The sequence below is a fragment of the Calidris pugnax genome, unplaced genomic scaffold (genome assembly GCF_001431845.1).
Source record: "Calidris pugnax isolate Ruff unplaced genomic scaffold, ASM143184v1 scaffold201, whole genome shotgun sequence".
In the NCBI taxonomy this organism is placed as follows: Eukaryota; Metazoa; Chordata; class Aves; order Charadriiformes; family Scolopacidae; genus Calidris; species Calidris pugnax.
Window position 1 is genome coordinate 1085928 of NW_015090933.1, and position 21426 is coordinate 1107353.

Below are 21426 nucleotides of genomic sequence, written 5' to 3' on the forward strand. Positions count from 1 at the left end.
TTGCATGGAAGTTTTGGAAATTCACCTGCACATACAAAAAAATAATGCTCTCTTTGTTTCCTAGGCAACTGGTCCTAGGTGCCGATGCCACCCAGCTGTCCTTCTGCCTCCCCTCCAGCAACTCTTGGAGATATTACCTTATTTCAACAAAAAGGTTAGAAGATTATGACATTCCCACAGGCTATAGAAATAGGAAGCCAATGCATGGAAAAATGTATGGATGGTGTTTAAGGAAGGTAATAGCAACGATGGGGAAGCAGTGGGTGCTAGAAGTATTGCAAAAGTGTGGCCAAGGAAACGACTCAAGGTGTCACTGAAGAGGAAGATGGTACATTTGCAGCAGAAACGACCAGAGACCCAAACACAGATTGGTACCAAACTAGACTCTGTTAGTTCATTTGCTGTCATAACTTTATTAGGAATATAAAAATAATTCTATATCTATAGCACAAAAGTGAATTTATCAGCACAACTCCTGCATCTATACATAGTAATCTGAACTAACAGCTTTTGGGTCTCATTTCCTACAGAAGTTTTAGAACCAACAGCTCTCATCACCTCAATTTAATTTGTTTTCCAAGACAGAAGACAAGGAAAACTTGTTGTCTTCCTCAACTCCTGGTTTTCCAAAAGTGAAGGAGCCAAATAAATAAACTGGGGGGGAGGAGGGGAGTATATAGTCCCAGAAGAAACTAGTGCTGATTTGGCATACCAAGAAATGCTGACCAATGATTTCCGTGGGTCATGTTTGTGGTTTATGAAATATGAGTTATTTTAATAAGTTGTAGTAAGTTCAGGCCCTGAGACAGCAGTAACTTCACATGTAATTTGAATAGTCTTCACTGTCGTTAAAGAATAAAAAAATGGAAAATTTTATGTACACAGCAAAGGCATTCAACTGAAAAAAAATGTTTTATAGATTCTTTGGAAAAAAAAAATAGGTATTTTCTCTGCTACTTCCATATTTTCTTTCAAAGCAGGTTAGTCAGCAGTGTTGCACAATAAGTTGTCTAGTCCTGAAGATATTAAGTATGGCAACAAACCATATGAAAAACACATTCCAGATTTCTGAAAGCACCACTGCTCCAACCCAAGTAAGCAAGTTCACATCTGATTTAATAATCTAAGATTAAATTGCTTGCCATGTTAATCAGTCATCCATTTCACGAACATATATATACAGATCCATGCCTTTTTTTATGATTAATTGTAGCCTTAGGGTTTACCTATAAAAAAATATTCATTAAGGCAAACTAAATGAAAGCCACTTTCACTCTGAATGGGTGTCTACCGAACAGATTTCACTGAACTGCCTGAAATTAACTCTCACATTTACCAATTCGATCTTTTCTTCTGCACCAGCACTGTAGACGTGTCCTAAAGGATAAGCATATCCATTCAAATTACATCCTAGTTTTACCCAATGCAGTGATCCTTTGGGCAATAATCAGAGCTGAGTTTTTCAGAACCATTACAATAAAAGGCATTTTAAAAGGCTTTCATGCAAAACTGTTTTCCGATATTTTAAGTGGGCTTCGGTTTTTGAAAAAATCTTAGCTTTACTCCATTACAGACCCTTCTTGTTTTGCATACCTATGACAACCTGCAATTGCACCTGGAATGCACGCTGTGCTGTAGCAATTCCACTACAACTGGTTTTGAGCTCTCGCTGTCCCAGGTAAGGTCTCTGTATTTATGGATGTCACTTAAGGGCCAAGAAGAGGGGGAAAAAAAATAAAATAAATTCTACCCGAATTACTTAGCCTGACCTTGGCAAGATCAACAACGGGCAAGAGATGTGCTGCTGGGAGCACGGGCAGGTTTGCCTTTATATAAAGCTAAAATATACTTTATCTTAAGTATTTATATTTAGACTGTAGGTAAAAGAGTCCAGAAAGTGCAATCTTTGAGCCGTGGCTCTGGAGTAACACCATGTATACATGGCAAAGCAGCAACAGTTTAGAAGACCTTGGGAAAGCAAAGAATGGTACTCCAGCTTTCAAATGCTTTTTTTTAAAACTGAATTTAAGTCGAGGGGAAAAAAAAAAAGAAAAAAAAAAAAAAAAAAAAGTCAAGCGAGCGGCTCCAAGCGAAGAATGCCTAAGCAGAACGCACTCGGTTACGCTAATGGAACCTAAACGCGTTTTCCGTCCCCGGCTGAGGGAGGGCAGAGCACGGCGGCGGGTCCCCGCTGGAAGACGCCGAGGGCTGCCCGCCGAGGGGCGGAGCGGAGCCCCGGGGCGGCCGGGACGGCGGAGCCAGCACCCACCCCGGCCCCGGGGGGCGGCTGCGGGGCTCCGCGCTGGCGCTGACAGGCGCACCCCCTCCCCTGCGGGACGCGGACACCCCCCCACACCCCGCCCCAGGCTTTTTGGCACCTTCCCCGCTCCCCTGCCCGGGCCGCCGCGCAACCGCTCCTCCCCAGGAGGGAGCCCCGGTCCCGGTGGGCTCGGCTATGAGCCGCGACCCGCATGCAGGGAGATGGCGGATTGCCCCGCTCCTTCTTCCACCGACCTCCTGTCAGGCCGCCATCCCCCGCGCTGGTTTCCCTCACGGCCGGGTCAGCGCGCCCGGGGCTGAGGCGCCGCTGGGAGCAGCCGGCGCCGCTCCAGGCGCCAGCGCTGAGGAAAAGGGAGCCGAAGAGAGAGGGAAGGAGGGGGAGCCCTTCTCTCCCCGGCCCCCTGCCTCGTCCCCCGCCGCTCCTACCTATGTCACTCCCCCCCGGCGGCTCCCTCCAGGCTCTCGCCCCGCTCGGCGCCGTTCGTTTCGTTCCTCATCTAAAATGGCGGCCTCACACTCAGCGAGACATTTATCCTCCGCCCATCGACCCGTCGGCGCTCGGCTCCTTCCCTTTCGCCTCTCTCCCCTTCCCTTCCCGTCCTCCTCCTTCTCCCCGCCTCTCGGCCTGCCGGCGGAGCGCCGAGCTGCCGATCGACGCCGCTCCTCCCCTCCGCCGGCCGCCATTTGGGAGCGGCGGCGGCGGCTGAGGCGCAGCGGGCTGCCCCCGCCCGGCCGCTGAGGGAAGGTGAGGCGCTCCCGCCGCCTTTCGCTCACCCCTTCTCGGTGAAACCATCCGGGGGCGGGGAGGCTGATCCCTGCCTCTACGGGAGGGCTGGAGCGGGCCCGCCGAGCCCCTCAGGCCACACGAGCCCTCTCCCCTCAGGCCTCCTGAGGGACCCGCAGCGCTGCCGCCACATTCGCTTCCCTTCAGTCCTGCCTAGGCTAAAATCTCTCGGTTTGGCCATTAATTAAGCGGGGTGCATCGGTAGGGAGTGAGCTGAGGGGGGGTGGGCGCAGCGGCGGGGCCCTCCGGGCCCAGCCGCCCCTTCCCCTCCGCTCCCTGGGCCACCCTCTGCCTCAGCCGCAGAGCTGGGCCCCGTCCGTCTTACCTGTTGGAAAGCGAGCCCTGTTTCTGAAGGGAAGAGGCAGAAATTCCCAAGGGGCGGTACGTGCTGAGAGGGGTGGGGTGTGAACTGCTGGGAAAGGTATCTGGGGAGAAAGGAGAAGAAGAAAAAAAAAAAAAAAAATCGTGCAACCTCTTTTCCTGGAGGAGACAAGGAACAGCTGTCAGGCAGCAATCCCCTGTGTGCAACTCGGCCCAGCCTCCACGTAAGAAAAGTAAAGATACTGAAGGACTCTGCTGTCTCTTAAGGTACTGCCAGTGCACCACAAACTAACCTATTTTAGGTCAGGCTTTGAAAACGTGCAGTGCTGCATATTAAAACAGTTAATTTATCATCCCAGAACAAAACTTCTAAGGATAGCCATTGCAAAGTAAAACATTTCTCCTGGAACTGTTTTTAAAGAGCATACATGGTTGCATTTACAGTCATATAAGTTACATTAATTGTTAATTAAAAAAGCATTTCTCTAAAAAGAGCCTCCAGCGAAATTCTCTCAGCCTTATTTGGGATTTCTCTACAGAAGAAGGTTTATTCTGATATTAACCGAGGCTTGAGTTCAGCTAAAGTCACATTAACCTCATAGAGGCATAGCAAGGGCAAGGAAAAAAAAAAAGCAGCACTGTTGGGCTTGCTTCTCCTAAGCACTGAATAAGAAAAAAACCATACAAAGTCTTCAGCTACTGGTGCCCTCCAGGAAGAGGTGTGGTTGCCAAGTAATCGGAGATTGAAATGGGGATGGCAACCAGCAGCTCTAGAAGGCTGAAACAGAAATTTCCATGTCTCTAGAACACTGTGATTCAGTACTTTATTCCTCTATCTTCTAGAAGTTACCCACTTATTCCAGTGTCATAATGCCTTCAATTTAGAGGCCACTGCCAAAAGAAAGTTTTAACTAAACTTTTGTAGCACTCTCGTAAGAAAAAACACATGGAGATTTAAACCTTCTATTAGGAAAATCATTTATTCTCTTCTTTTTCTTTTCCCTATTGCCATCAGCTTAGACCTACCAAAAAAACCCTGAAAAACAAATCCAGACCAAGAAAGTATCTACCAAGGACATAAATTACGAATGTGAATAATTCTTTTCTAATTCTTATAGAGTGGCTTTTCTCTTAAGTGTCACATAGGTGTCCTCTGATGCGCATACACAGTTTACATGACTTGAATGGGAATCGTATCCATGTATCTGACTGTGAGAGTTGGCCCAGGGGAAACAAATAAATGGAAAGCAGCACATACAATAAATATTCAGGTGGCTTAAGACTTAAGCGCATCCATGTTGTATGGTAGACAGTAGTACAGATTTTGGCAAAATACGTAAAAGGAGCTTAAAATACTGTAATGTAAAATACAAATAAGAACATGCCACAAGAAGCTTAAAAAGAAACAGGGAAAGAAAAGAGGGATAACCATGTCCAGAAGAGGTGGTTTTGACAGAAGACAATTCATGTTTTAAACTTCTTTTAAAAGAATAGAGGGATTAAGGATTGTAGTCATGGAACAAATGCACACAGATATGGAGGAAAGCAAGCCAAATTTCAGATAGTTAAACAATGTGGCACATGAAAAGAAATAAAATAATTACAAGAAAGAAAAAGAAAAGCAAACAGGGAAATGAAGCAAAGAAGCTCAAACGTTACAGCACTGAAGTTGAAGGGGGAGGATTGAACAAACTTTCCAAAATAAACTGAAAGTTATTAGCATTCTTCCTGAGGTTGATCTGGTTTGTGTTTGTGTTTAGTGGTTGTGTTTACAATAGATTTAACATGTGAACGTCCAGGTATTTGACTTTCATTTGTCCAGGCATATAACCAAATCTTACATTTTCACCACGGGAGGTGTTTTCTGCCTCTATAAAAAGCAGCCTGAGGAGTGAAAAAGAGAATGAGAACCAGGGCTTAGAGCGGGCTGAGTTAGTGGCAATAACTATTATCTCGAGATATCGGGCAAATCTGCGCAGTGGTTGTAGACTTGGGAACTCCTTTTCCTCCAGTGGGTACATCACACAGGCAAAGCCATCTCAGCTTCACAGAATTCAGTTTCCTCATAGTTAAAAATTGAATGATACTGAATGACCGTCTTTTAGAAGAGTTTTAATAGCAACTGCTGAAAAGAGGTGTGTAAAAGTTAAACCTATCCTGTATTTGTTGCGGTTCAGTTTGCTATGTGCAGTATTCATGTACTCCCAGCCTGTTGAACTGTGATCACTTGGGGAGTCTCAAAAAGTATACAATGTTTTAAGTGACACTGTATAACCTTAATTGTATCTTTTGTACTTGAAATACCTATAAGCTCCAGAATGAGTACCAAGAATTAGGATTGTAATGCTGGCTGGTAAAGGAAGAAACGTATATACACGTTATTATGAATTTTGGGTATCAATTATTATTCCCTTTCTTTTTAAGCCAAGGATTGCTATAGACAAACTTTGACATTTTATCCAGGATTATTCAACCTGAGCCACATTCAAAGCATTGTTATTTTTATATATGCTATACATTATTCTCTTATTCCCCCATAAGAATTTATTTTGGTTGTTTCTGAGTAAGAGAACATTGCTTAGGAAAAAATTAAGTCAAGTTAGATACAAATGAAGTCCAACATACACAGGCCATGAAGAAAGCAGCCTTGAACAAATCAAACAAGAGCAACCTAAGAGAGAAGTACTCCAAATAAGGAATATCTTATTTGTATGATGGTGCCTAAACTATTTATATTTTATATTTCAGCTGAAAGACTTCATTATCTCCCTGGGTCACTGAAGTGATTTGAGGGGCGGGAATGTAATTTATAGTTTGTTTGGGTTTTTCATGCATTGTAGAATCTAAATTGCATACCTTACAACAGTAGGACATCTTATATATGAAGCTGTTCAAGCAGTAAACTTGTTTTGCTGGAATGGAAACCATAGCACAGTTTGTTCACATTAATTATTTTTGTTGTTTTATCCTGAACAAACTCTTAACTTTTTATTTTATCCATATCCAACTAAATGTGTTTGATAGCGAGCTGGCTACGGTGCATACCTTTATCTACTCTGTTCAGCACCTCTTCAGCCAAATTGTGAACCTAAATCTTGAGAGTTTTTCTTTTCCCTGTGAAAACAGCACTTGACTCCCATAGGCACAACCCAAGAGACACCTCCTTCTGAAAGCTTCAGTCTTTATAATCAGTCATAGATTAAGCATGTAGTGACTTCATTACTTCCCTGGAAAGGCTGGATTCTGGAACCAGATCCATCTAACCAATTCTTGCACTCGGAGAACTCGGGGAAGTCAGCCAGGCTGAGACAGGGTGGTGTAGGCTTGTGGATCTGCAGCTTCTAACCCACAGGGATCTTCTTCAGTAAAGCTTTGTCTCAATGTGAAGTCATGTACCTTATGATACAGAATGAACTGTCTGATAAAAACCTCATATATGCTGTTGTTACTACATACTTCAGTATCTATTTTTAAACTCATTTTAATTTATTCACTTGCAGGGTTGAGCCAATTTAAGTGCTTTAAAGACAGTTACCAAGAGCTGTCATGCAAAGTTGCTTTTGTTATGTTTTACAGACACACACACAGGCGTGCACACCCTGTGAGACACACTGCCTGAGGTAAACACATGGTGCCATGGTTGCCTCCGCAGTACTACAAACAAGTTTTCCCTTCTCTGTTGACCACTTCATTCTGTATATAATTTTAAGTTATTCTATTTTTTTCTCTTTCTTTCTTCTTTTTTTACTGCTTTAACGCTTTCATTTAAGAAACATGTTTATCTAAAAAACATATGCAATTCCTTGTAACGTCAAGGACTATAATCCTCTCCAGATTTGTGTATTCTTCCAGAATCAATTTCATCTTTAATGCTATAATCCATCTATTAGGTACTCATATGGTTCTTGGGTTATCTTTGTATAAACTTAACAATAAAAATATTTGATGAAAATGTCAGTTGCAATACATTTTTCAATGCAAGTTTGTGTAGGAACACTTCAGAGTAAAATTGAAACAGATTTTCATTAAGCCTTACAGTATTAAGTAAATTATTCTGAGAGCAGCTCTATAAACAGTAAGCAATAATCTCTTACTGAGAAAAAAAAAAGTTATATTAGCCTTTGTTCGCTGATAATCTTAGATGAAACAATCTTAAAATTTTCAAAACACTCTGTACCAGTTTTCAGTCCTCCATATGCTCCTAGTGTAATTTATGGTATTATAGATATCCAGTGTCTGTGGGCTCATTGCATGCAGCACAGCAGAGAATTTCTGCTTCTCCAATTTCAGGGCAATGCAATTTGCTTCTAGGAAAATTCAGAGGCACTGCACTACCCCATCCAGTTCTCTCAGACTCTTCTCCAGACAGCAGGCGTTAAGTTGCTTTTCTGAATTTTAGGTACTCATTTGCAGTACTTATTGCCAAGATTTAATTTTCTTCTAGTGTAAAAAGAAGTTGTGACACATAAGAATGTGGGTCATAACTTTGAAACCTGAGATGTCAAGCACAGGTCCTGCTTACAGACAATTGTCCCTGCTGTGTGACTCAGCCCATGTCCATTGACTCATTTGCTCTTATGGACCTTGGCTACCTGTTTGTTTGCAAACACAGTACAAGCAGACTGAAAAAAAAAAATATAAATATCACTAAAGCAACATGGTTTTAAAGTGATGTCTGTTAAACTGTGTGTGACAGGTACACTTGTATTTCATTAGGTAGCCATAGCAGTGTTTTTTTCCCCTTGTAATTGGAAGTTTATTGGAGGGATAGCAGTTAGATTCCCAATAGAAGGATTGAGAATCTGGGTAACATTCCTTTTGTCACAGATGGAACTTAATAAGCTTCAAAGAGCAGCATCAGACAAATGTACTAAGTCAGTTGGTATACCACTGTATACTGAGCATATCAAAGCATGAAAATCATTATAGAATAAAGTTTTATACATTTAATGTGGAGATGCTGAACTGATGGGTGCCACCTGCACAGTGAATAAACACATTATTGGAACTCCAACAGGGAGAGAAAAAAATAATAATCTAAGCTTTAATTTGTTGCTATTTGAACAGTCATTCCTCCTTCATAGACAATAAATACAGCACTTTGATTTATACATGTGTTCTATTTTTGAAACCTAACCAAACTGGTTTATTGGGTTTATTTTGACTTTCTAAAAAAGTCTAACCACAATAAAATCTATTCAGAGCTAGGTACTACAGTTTAAAAATAACAAAGCATAAATAGCTCTTTCCTGACAAACATTTTTCAAACCTAGCCTGAATATATAATTGCTCAGCTGCAGAAGATTATTCTTTTATTATTATTATACCTGATACAGGGCTACATAAAGAGACTGATCATCTGATTTGGCACAATCTCAAGCTATGCATTATTTTTCCTGTGCAGGGACAATTTCCAGTGTGTGGTAACCGAACTGCATTCAATATTTAGTTTCTCTGGAATTTATTAATTGTAATGAAGTACAGGGGGATGACAGCAATATTTCAGTTTTCTATGAAGAATCACAAGCATTGAATCAGTAGCGACAGGGTAAAATAGAAAGGTGTGTGTACACACATGTGTATCTGACTATATCTGAGTGTGTATGTATGTTCAACACACATGGGCAACAAAAGAAGAAATTATACTTCCCTCTGTCTTTTCATAAATCCTATTGGGATTCTTCATTAAAAAAGCCATTTTTTTCAGTATTTCTGAAAAGGAACCTATTATTCTTGTCATATATTTGTATTGTGTACAGAAACACTCACTTATGTTCTTTTTTGATGTCAGACTTGGCTTTTATCAAAGGTAGATTCTGAGAGACAAGGGAACCCAAAGCAGTCTAGCCAGCGTATCTATCCAAGCTGCTCCCCAGCACTGCTGCTCCCAGATAAAGCCAGACTAATTAGAATATAGGTATAAGGTTATAAATACCTGGCATCATTCAGAAGGTTCAATGTATCTGGCAAGAAGACAAAAGTCCATTTTAGCCATGTGCATACATTGATGTACTAAGAGAAATGGAACTTTCATTTACTGGATTCTGTTATAAAAAGCTATACAAAGTAAGAAAAAAAAAAAGTAGTATTTGGCTTCCAGCACAAGCCTATTTATCCATTGTCTTTCAAGTTCATCTCAAACATTGAGATAAACAGAGATAGGTGATCAAAGGCATACATTACGTTTGGCAATATACCCATGCTTTAGCTGCCTTTGATACATTCCACCTCAGTGTCCTATAGAGCACATTGTGCTTAGAAGGGTATGACAATTAAAAATTATGTTGTAAGCACATCACTTCAGAAACAACATACTAAAGAAAATGTGACAACAGAGAAAGATTTTTGTTATTAAGCCGATTAAGCTTGGTAGCTGTAAGAAATTCATAATATATCTGTAAAAACTATGCCGATACATAATATTTCAGAGCTAGACTAAGGTGCATTGGGGAAAATTTCAGTATGTGCTAATGGAGCCCGTCTCTGTTACAGGTATCAGCATTATTCTTGTCAGCAGCCGAACGCAGCGGTAGATTTCAGCATGTGAAGCTCTGTAGGATGATACACCCATGTAGGTATGCTATTTTAAGAAAATAATCCCATATGTATATGGCTAATTCAGTCTCTGATTAAAAAGGTGGGAGATGTTTTTGTCAGATGTTTGTAATATGTTAAGGCTTTTTTGTTGTTGCAAATTCATTTCTCTTAGACTGCACAGTGGTGATTGAAGTGATTATATGCATCAGGATATGCTTTTCCTCCAAGGGAAAAGTCAATTTAATTCTGTTTAAAGCTTCTAACGCAAGAAGATGTTCGTTTTAGTCTTATTTTTTAAGAACTTTTTAAATTTCTTTTTTGCAAGATAATAAAAACCCAAAACAATGCTATGAGCAAAACAACTAAATTACTTGAACAGTAATTAGCAAAGACATCAGGTCAAAGGAATGCAAACATACAAGTCTATTGCTATGCCTCACTGCAAAACTCTAGTATGCTGTGTTAGTAGATTTGTTAAATCTTTCAGCAATTGCAGAGAAATGAGTATCAACATGTCTGGTTGTACCTGAGTATTTTTTAATACTTTCAAGATGTTTATCTAATACTCAGATGTATTCAGATTAATTTATGCAGACATTCCTTAACTTCAGACTTTTTTCTGGTGGAGACAGAAGCTTTCTATTAGCAACAAATTATGTAAGCCTTTCTTCTGCATTTCACTGAAGCAGAACAGTGACATAACAGCTTAAGTAACTGCTGAAACATTATTGCTGAGACAGCTGTTTAATTGGTAGTAAAGCCGAATAAAAGAAAGCAGCAAAATCTTTTGGGGGGCACTAGAGCCCTGTTTTTTATACAGTAAGTGTTGCTAACATCTTTGTGAGTTGGAATATCCTGGTTCTATGTTCACATGCTAACTTTCAGATGGGAAATGAAAAAAGGGTATTTTTTTCCCCTAATTATATACAAAGTTGACAGAGGGAAAGGAATAGCAAATTGTTATTGCAAGTACATAATATGTATTTGCTTACAATTCCAACTTGTCAGTAGATAACTTCAACATACCACCATTTTAATTCTTTTATATATGCGCCATGCTATTACTTTAATTCTAAACAGAATATCACTTAAATTATTGTAGGGTCACTGTGCTTTTCTGTAATTGAAGCAATGCTAAATCTTTTCTGAGGCGAGTAGGGTGAAACTCAAAAGCACTATTGCTATCTAAGGAGGATCAGTTGCTGAGACATCCCCCAGGACATACTTGACAGATACACTTCTTTCAAGACTGTCTTTTAAAAACAAACTAAGGTGGATTTTTTCCTTCTCTTTCAAAGGCCATGCAGCAAATAAGAAACAGTATGTATGACCAAAGGTACCTTATGTCGGTGCATGCAGCCTTCAAAAGCTTTGACCCAGCACTCTCTGGGTAAATGGTCTGACTTTTGTAGCTTTCGGGATCACAGGCTTCAAAATTAGCTATTTTAACTAAACATTTGGGTGAAATATTGAGTACAAAGCAATAAAGTTATTTCACTAAGTAATGGATTTTGATTTGTCATGTTTTCAAGTAGGGTCATGCTCTTAGCTGACAAAAATGCAAGCAAAATGATTTGCCTTTTTTCCCTAGGCTTCTTTAGCATTTGATAACATACAGTCAACTACGCTTATTCTTAGATATTGCATATTTTTATAACCAAGTTTCCAGAATATTTGAAATACAGAATACCTTACTAGTGTATAATATATTTAATTTATCATAATATATATATTTCTCACCTGGTTAGTTTATATCTAGGAGAGTTCAGGCTATTTCCATTGAAGCAAAGGTCTAACCTCAGATTTTTAGTGCTATCATAGTAAAGTGTATTACTGAGATTGTTTAGTTTTCTAATTTTATGTATACTTACTGCACTTCCCCCTGTAACCTGTACAATTATGCTTTCCTACCCATCTTCGTGTAGCTCATAGAGATGTAGGAAGGCTGGATTTATGATAGAATTTTGAGAAGAGGGGCGTTAAAAAGCCCCAAACCACACAACAACAAAAAACCAAATCCAAAACCAAACAGAACCTTAGAACACCAGGATTTAAAAAAATCCAAAAAACAAACCACACACATTACCTAGCAGTATCAGAGGACAGAATTTACTAAATTTAGTAAACTCCCTATTAGTAAATTGACTATACAAAAGAAAACACATCTCTTCCAGATGCACCTGGCATTCTGCTTTGCTTCCGGATTCTCTCCAAGGTGGGCCATTACTTCTAAATGCACAAATATGTAACGATATGTGCCAAGCCTTAGTGCAATTATATTTTCACTTGAATACACCTTAGAGCAGCCTAGAGTATTTAAAGATTATCAATGCAAAGCTTTAGCACCATGCACTACCATAACTGCAACAATTTGTCCTTGCAATATTCAAAGTGGTGGAATCTGATATTATGGTATATCCCAATTCTGCTGGTATCTGGAGGAGAGTAGTGAATGTAACTACAGTAAACTAAAGACATTGAGTTCTTGTGCACATGTGTGAGCTAGTATTTTATATTTAAAACATGGGAATTAAGAAGCTTTTATTTATCAAAAGGAGTGGGAGATGGCAGTTAGTTCATACGTTTGAAAAACACAATGAAATCTCATGTCTAAGTGACTGAAAGATAAAACAGACCTATTCAAGAAGAATTTCCATTTCTCTAGCAATCCTAGGAAGTCTTTGAGTATGAGTAAGAGCTGTTCTCATATTTGACACAATATAGTTCATACAAGATAATAGATCGTAGAGTTATTTAGTTTAATGCAGGCCATGTAATTTACTTGAGTATTTAAGTGTGTGGAAAATCCTAGTTGCTCTTAGGAATAGGAAATAGATTCAAGTGATTAAAAAGTCTTCTGGTTACTTTTCCTGGTAGCTTTTTGTTCCTTGTTTTTGTAGGAAGTTAAGAATTCTCTGAGGAAAGCTTCAAGATGTTTGTATGGCTTTGTGAGCAATGGAAAGAATTTACAACAACATATGCTACTGCTGCCTAGTGATACGGAACAATAAATATTAAAATAGTCAAGAAGTAAGGATCGCTAAGACTCCCTTTCTAGAAAATAGCTTTTCCTAGAGAAAAGTGGAACTGCTGTAGAACAACTAGGATGAAACATTTGAGCTGATGCCTGCCAAGGAAGCCTACCTTGGATTTTGGCAAAAAGCCAGCATGTTCTAATTACCTTTACTTCGCAGTTCAAGTTCCTGGGAAGAAAGTGCTGTTTGGAAGTAGCTAGTACTGTAGAATTTGATAATCCTGTGTAAATTCAATTCTTCTGCTGGGCCAGAAACCTAAGCAGTCTTCCAAAAAAATTCAGAACGTACTGAACATAATGTTTTATAAAAGAAGACTTGACAAGGCTATAAAATGCTAGGTAGCCAAAGCTGAGCAGTATTATAAATAATTGTTTGTGTAGGCTATGAGAAAAAACAATTATTTTCTCCTGAAAACAGGTAGTTTTCACATTGAATACTGCATTCCTCATTCAAGGAAAAGAAAGAAAAAGTTTCAAGAAAACATTTTTCATAGAAGGAGAAAATATAGAGTTACTCTTTCACAGTAACTTCATGCAGTAGAAAGCTTTCAAAGCAATAAGCCATATAAATGCTATTCTTACCACAGCTATTTATTACAAGGCATGAACACCCTTGGTCTTCGTTAGCATTTTAGAATAAATGAATGTCATTATGAATATCAGTATGTCATACTGGAGCAGCTGTTGATATGCTGTATAGTTGCTTTCAGTTATGTTAGCATCTATCTTCAAACAGTCTGAACTGCTTTATTTTAATAAGCTTAACTTGAACCTGTTATTCCGATTTCCCATTGATACTACAAAAGTAAACAAACAGCAAAAAGGCTGCTGTTATCAGGCAGCCTTAATCACTGTCTGCCTTCATACCTTTCTCTCTTCCCCCACCTTCACTCCTGCCATCAGCTCCAGAGTTGTTGCCTCACTCGCCCTGCATTCGATGTGTGCCACCCAGGGTGCTTTCCCACTGAGAACACCAGCTCCATGTACCTATTTATAATTAAGAGGTTGCAGAGGTCTTTTCAATTGATGGAAGTTACAGAATTACACTTAAAAAAGTTTTAGTGTCTATGTCCAGTAAAAATAACTTCTATCAGTCAGATTTAACCGAGTTGGTCCTTATATTTCATTAGAGAACTTTTCACGTTTTGGCTTAATTTCCTGACACCAGCTTTCGCTTTCAGCATGAGCAGGATGAATTCTAACCTGCGTAACAATCACAAGTGATGTGCTCAAAGCCAGTCACAGGTCTGATAATGCAGCCAAGCAGTTAATGATTTTTGTCTAGGGTTAAAGCTTCACACTGCATCAAAGCATTTGAGCTACATTCCTGACTGTCACATGGAGAAAGAGCACGGATTTGGTTAAGTTCTCTGCACCTCGTGTTTCTCCTCTGTAAATAAAAAGTGGGAGTGCTGCTTTGCTTTAGGGCTTAGGTGCCGTTTCAGAATACATGTAACACCGTTTAATTATATGCTGCTGCCAAAGGGACAGTCCCTTTTTGCCCTTTCAGCCCCAGCTGCACGTTCCTGCCCCTTCTCTCCCACTGGATCTGGCAGTCATGACACTGCACGGCGAGTCAGATTTCTATGTTTTCATGAGTAATCTCACAGCCCCAGCACTTCTTCATCAATGCAGGGGAAGGAGCAGGGAGGCTCAACTCGTGGATGAGGTGTGCAGAGACTGGAATCTCCCCATTTGGCAACAGTCCACAGATCCAATTACTTGGTTGGTGAAACTGCTGCCTGAGTAGTTAGAAACTCTGTGATCCCAAGAAAGAGTATCTTTTTGCATATGCAAAGTGTATCTCAAAGGCTATACCTTCTCACTCATTTGTTTATCACACTGACATTAGCAGCAATATCATTATATACAATCAGAGCTGAAGTTGCTGAATTAGGGGGGTTTTGTCTGCTGTTCATAAATTCCACACGTTAATTTACCTTTTACACTATAGGTGGTTTCTGGTTTGAAAAAAGCCATGAGACTTCTTCAAAGAATTATAAAAAATGAACAATAGCAGTAAACAGGAAAGCAAGAAAGTTTGCTGAGAAACATAATTTTTTAAGATAGCTGAGACTGAAACACAGATATTGAAAAAGCACAGTATTAGATTACAAAATAGTAGATTAAATCTTATGCAAGTGAATTCAAAGCTGAATTCAAAGTGAATTTCAGTCTAGGAAAAGACAGCCTACATCATATGTAAACAGTAAGGGGTTCTGGTTTAGCTCTTGTCAACCAGATAAAGAGATGTGGGATTTACTGTGAATAGCTCCCTAAAAATGCCAGCTCAGTGCTCAGCAATGGTTAAGATGAGAAACAATGTTAGGAATTCAGGATGAGAGCTGAGAACAAACCAGAAGAGAGTACTTTTTGCATTGTATAAATCAAGGATGTACCCGCATTTTGAATGCAGATCTGTTCCTGTGCCAGAATGTACGTTTAAGAAAATTAAATGAGGAACAGAAAAGGGCAGCTGGGATTTTTAGAGATGTAAATCAGCTTCTACGTGATAAGCAACTAACAAGATTGGGACTCTTCAGCTGGGAAAATAAAAGGATGACAGAAAAAAATAAAGTTATTTTTATAAGACAAGTACCTCTCACATGCCGATATAGTCATCTCGTAAGATCTAAAAAGATAGATTTGAATAAGAAGCAGGCAGACTCGGAAGGTGGGTACTCTGCTGTGTATTTGTAGGCATTTCCTCCCCTAGGTTCTCACAGCACTTCACAAACCACAACAAATCCAGTGATAGTGCTGTAAACAAACAAAAAAAGTGGTTTTCCCATACTATGGCCTCCCATGTTATAGCAATCAATGGAAGGGTTTCCTGAATTAGAGGCCAAATTTTTATTTCTGTGCATTTGAAAGTCTTTTATAGTTTTATGCTTTCTATAAGTTGCCTTTTGGGTTTTGTGTTCAGCTTAGGAGGATTTTATATTTAAGATACCAGAGCAAATCACTTTTAAATTCTCATTTAGAAACAACTTCTGCAGTTTATCCTTCTTGGGTTTGGAGGGAACGATCCTTTCAGCTCTTTTTTTCCTTTTAATTAATGTTAGTAGATGATGTTGAGTCGTTAGAGTAGCATCTTTAAACCGCCTGCAAGCATGTTATCCTTTTAGCTGTTACTTTAAAAAGAAAAGAGATTGTTTTGTGGAAGGGCACATGGGGAATTAATGGGGGAGATGGGGAAGAAAATTGAGAGGCAAAGGCTGGCAATCCTTTGTTTCAATATCCAACTATTCAACTTCTGCCCCCCTGATTCTTATTGTATGACAAAAATCATCTTCACATCTTGGCAATGGTTGTCCTGCAGTTTCACTGTACTGCCAGACACTGTGGCCACAGCAGATATGCTGGAGTTGAACAATCCCCCCTGATTCTTATTGTATGACAAAATTCATCTTCACGTCTTGGCAACCGTTTCACTGTATTGCCAGACACTATGGCCACAGCAGATATGCTGGAGTTGAACAATATTGAAATATTCTTGCACATCAACTTTCGGTTTTGTATTCTCTCAGTACAGACCACAGTGAAAGCAGAACATGGGCCCGATTGACGGGCTACAACTGGGCAGTTCTAGAATGAATTTACAAAGCAAGTGTAATAGGACTTCTCATAATTTGACTACCCTTTAGAGAGGATGTCTGTGAACTCAATTGACAGATTTTAACTTACGTGCATCTCTGAAATATTACAATACAGATCTTACTGCTTTACTATATGTAGCAAGAACATGAATTATGATAGAATTACACAGCAAATAAGGTGTATATACAATTGTTTTGAAATTAATTTCTACTTATACAAAATGCAGCCAATATAATAAAAATATTATCAAAGTTTGTCACTTTGAATTGACAGCATCTCAGTTAAGTAATTTCAAGACATTTTCATCCCTCTCCTATGTCTGGTCTGTGCTGATCTCACTTTACTCCTCGATTTCCATCCTGAATGGCTGGCAATTGCTTTCTTCTTAGTCCAATTACTGAAATAACCAAATGGGCAGATTTTCTGTGTCCAAAACGTTCCTGAAGTACTGACTAGTCCCACTTTGTCCAGGAAGAATAAGTCATCTATCTATTGATATACATTACTTATAGTTTAAATCATGTGCATTTCCTCATTTGAAAATAATTCAGAATGCAAGATTTAGATCTAGGTCTATTATCTGAATGCTCCATGATGTTGGAATCTTGATCTGCTAATCTAGGACTGCCTAGGCTTTTTAGAAGAATTATGGCTCAGATATAGCGATGCTCTTGTTCCTTCCAAAATCCTCAAAAAATTCTGGACAGTCCGTGTTTTGCCTTGCTTGACCTTTGTTTAGTTAAGTAGGATAAACACACAGCTGTTTCTGCAACACACAGAAACTGGAGGGGAAAAATAGCAGTATGATATAAGAAGACTTAGTAAAATTTTTACAGTGAAGCAGAAATACCATCTGGCTTTATTTGAAGGGTTAAAAAGCTCTTCTGTATTTACAAAAATTTTGCAAATAACCTAAAAATCTTTGACAGGTGTGTCCTAAAGGAACAGCTGGAGTGTTAACTTCTGGAATAAAGACAAATAGAGTACATTAAAAGATGGTGGTCTCAGAGTTTTTGTTTATATATAGCACTTTTTTTGGCAACACAAAACGTCATTAAAGTGTGCAGCAAGTTTTTTTAAAAAAGCAAATTTAATGCACACAGGATTATCATCCCAGACTGCTCACAAAACAAACCCCAAGAAAAACACCCCCCAAAAAAAAAGGGACAGTGGGGAGAAGAAAGAAATAATAATTTCCCATGCAGGTATTCTGGAAACTATAGCAGACTCCACCCAACATGGTAAACAGACAGTTTACAGAAAAACCAGGCTCAAAGGAGAAGTAAAATGAGGAACTCTACAGTCAAAAAAATACAGAAGCTTACTAACTAAATAGATGTTCAGTGGTAAAAATTATCATCCTGATTCTAGGAACTAAACGATATGACCACAGGCTACAAAAATAGCCACAGGAGTCACATGGAGTGATGTAATGTGAACATGGAATAAATCCTTGCTTTTTTTAAACTGAAAAAAACCCCCTACATTCAGTAAAACTCTAGGAAAAACACAAACCAACAAGAAGGTTAGCCCTAGTGCACTGAACCAGGGCAAGGGCAGCATTCATCTGTATGTGTTTGATGCTTACATCAGCACCCCATGGTAGAAAAATCTTACATTAACTTTGGCATAACAGTGCAAAGCACTGCACAGAAGTCATGAATAAGACCTTCATTTCTGGAAAAGTGACTCTGAATTAAATTCATCATCACGTAGCCACCTAATTTCTTCTGTTCAAGGACAGAACTAGATTCGGGAGCGTTAAGCAATCCCATTATGAGGTTCTGTCCTCACGAAGGAGGTTCATGACTTCTCAGATACAAAGGATTTCTAGTCTATTGCTTTTCTACCATATGTTCTTGTAAATAAATGCACCCAGGAAATCTGTGATGCAGCAGAGGGCAGTGGATTGCATTTTGGTTTTGCCAGCCTGCACTCCCACTCCTATAGCAATATGCTCCAGGAAAAGGTTTTCCAAAGTCTGAAGTATTTTGTAGAGATCTTATTAAAAATGCAATCCAAAAACATTTCTGAGGAAGCCAGAAAAAGAAAATAAAACAGCTTTCAAGATTTCCATTAGAATATATTGGAAAACACACACCACAGCGCTGAGCTGTGGATGGTTAGAGAAAGTTAATAGCTGTACGCAGTGTGCTAATACCCTAATGCAAGCAAAGAGCGTCATTCCATATGCCCTGGTGCATGAGATCATTGGCCCAGTGGCTCAGTATTTCAAACCACATGAGAGGAGCATTGCTCCTTCCAGCATGGAATATGGCCAGAAAAGAAAAGAAAGAAAAAAAAAGCTTTAGAATCTCCTCTCAGAAAAAACAAAACAAAAAATTGGTCCAGCTGTGAGCTGCACGTGATCTGCCAGGTCTGTCTTTTAGACCTGGTCTTGAATTTTAATTAGCCCATAAATAGATTCTGTGTTATCTTCTCTTTCTACATCATAGCACCATTGATGAGGTCAGGAGCAGACTCATGTGGCTTTGGAGCTTGTCATAGCTCCTGGTTGTTGAAGTTACTCTTATTATCCAGCTCCATTAATTCCAGTTTTCTTCCAGAGTACTTGAATATTCAAGTGTGATGCTTTATGCCATTTAATTCTCTTCATAGAACTAGATGTTAGTAAGGAAATAATGTGGTTTTAAGATAAAATGCACAATAAAAATATATACAATATTATAACAAATTTTGGATTATAATGAGCAACAGCTACAAAGGCATTAGATTTAAAGCAGTGAAGGGCTCAAGTTGTAGCTTTACTAGAAACTACTTAGTCAAGTCGCTCAGGTGAGTAATTGAAATATGTTTAAGCAGATGTTAAATGCTTTACTGGCTCCAAGACTAAGTTAAACTTGAAAGAGATCTTCAAGAATGCCAAAATGGCTTTTTCAGGGAAAGTGCATCAGTTGGGAAAAATCGTGAAGCAGCAAGGCAATAGCAGGGAATATCCATTGTTAGCCACACCTGAGTAGCTTCTACATCATTGAACCAAAACAAAAAAATACAGTCCTGCTTAAGGATTAGATCTGTCTCTTTGGGTGAGTTCTTTATTACCACCACTCTCAAGTTTACTTGACCTCAAATTCAAGAGCTCTTTCACACACCCCCATGTCACTCTTGACTCCAACAGGGGGTTAGTTCTGCTTCCTGTTCTAGCCTTACTGTTGCCACTGCTTCTAGTGGTACAGAAAGAAGGAAAGCAGCTTTTCAGAAGAGTTCTGTCCTGTGGAGGGTTGAAATCCACAGTGGGGCTGGAACTTCTCGTATCCTCACAAGACTGATACCAGTCCTCACCAGATCTGCATGATTCCAGGAGGTCACAGGACTTTGTGACACTGAACTAGAAAGACTAAGGTGAAAGTGTCAGCTCCGCTGTGAGTTTGTACACGTCCATGTACTTTGGCTTTGTCTGAAGGGCTCTGAAAGAGCCATTTCTGGAGCAGCTATACCTACTGCCCTTCTGCAGGCTGCTGACTTCTGCATGTTTACCAGAACATGCTCCAAGCAGTAGCGAGAGGTTTGAAGCCTCTGGAAGGTAGGTCACGCTCTGCAGGCAGTCTCAGAGATTGTCTTTTTGAGACCTTAGAGACAGCTTTAGCCTCCAATTTTCAGTCTTGCTCTATGTCCTTAACTTTACACTTCCATATCTCAGTGAGGAAGGATGAAGCAAAGATAAGCGAAACTTCACAAGACTCCTGAGTATTACTACAATGAGGCTCAGGTCTAATATTTTGGAACATATATGGAAATGTTTTATTCAGTAGGGGTCCGTAGCCTCCCAGTGCCTCAATTTTCTGTTCTTGAAAAGGACATGCTTCCCTTGTTCTTTCAACTGTTTATGAGGCATCAGCTTTGGTTATGTGAGGGTCGTACTCATTCATAAGCCAGAATTCCTGCTAGCATTGGACATAACTGGAATATTGACCAAAAAAATATCTCTAATGCTTACTAACACTGGAAAGCTACAAAAAAAACCCAAACCAAACCAAAACCCAAACCAACAAATTGTATTGATGAAGAGTGAGGCATTGGAAAACAACAACAAAAAAGCCTCTAAGACTTTGAACAGTAAGAAGAAGTAAAGAGCGTACTAGAATAGGAAATGGAACTATTTACTGTATAGAGTTCCCACTTCGGCCATAAATCGGCTATATAAGTGTTATTCCACTTATTTCTGGTGGACGAGGGGCATCAAAGTCAGACAGGAGTGAGCCTCACTGAGGTTCGTGGGCCAAGCAGATGTAGATGTCCATGCACAGTGAACTTCACACATGCAAGAGAAGGCTCCACCTGCAAATAATGTGCTGCTCCTTTATCTGAGGTATCCACCTCCCTTCTTTCTATGGGACACGAGGATGAAGAGGGGAGTAGACTCTCAGTAACCAGTAGAGAAAGTCATCATACAAAGGCATGCTCTCCAAAAGCATATACATGCATATTCTTTTCCACTGAGAAAAACCAGTTCTGATTTAAGTTGGGTTGTTAGTTGGGTATTTTTCTTGATATTCTTATCACTCATAGCATTTGTACATTTGTTCTAGAGACCTGTAAAATCTCATATATTTGTCTACCAAGGAAGAGTTTCACTAGCACACTTGCAGCATGAAGGTGTCTGCCTTTGCTGGCCAAAACAGAATAATCAGAATCTAAACAAAGAGTTCCTCACGTCTCAGCATACTGAGAGCACATTATAATCTTATGAATATTGCCTTTTTTTGGCTAGCAACCCTGTCTTCCCCATAGCCTATGAAATGAAGGAAGAAGCTCATGCTGCAGTAGTTGCAAAGATCCTTAATTTTCTCTCTGACATAATTTTATAGAGGCTATTTGGTCCAAAATTGCATCTGAGGAGTATGAAATG

General features: G+C 39.5%; 1 protein-coding gene across 7 annotated transcripts in view; it reads right to left on the reverse strand.

The window, feature by feature from the left end:
- RAF1 (Raf-1 proto-oncogene, serine/threonine kinase) overlaps nt 1–21426 on the reverse strand; it is an 83999-nt gene that overhangs the window by 43579 nt on the left and 18994 nt on the right. For 2 of the 7 annotated variants that reach the window (XM_014951680.1, XM_014951672.1), the window contains exon 1: nt 2707–2861. The exons of 1 other annotated variant lie outside the window; for it this stretch is intronic. The gene's annotated coding sequence lies outside the window, so the exon portion shown is untranslated. Of the gene's footprint in view, nt 1–2514; nt 2539–2706; nt 2862–3389; nt 3490–21426 lie in introns of those variants that run through there. 4 more of the 7 variants (XM_014951673.1, XM_014951678.1, XM_014951677.1 and 1 more) reach the window with 4 other exon arrangements.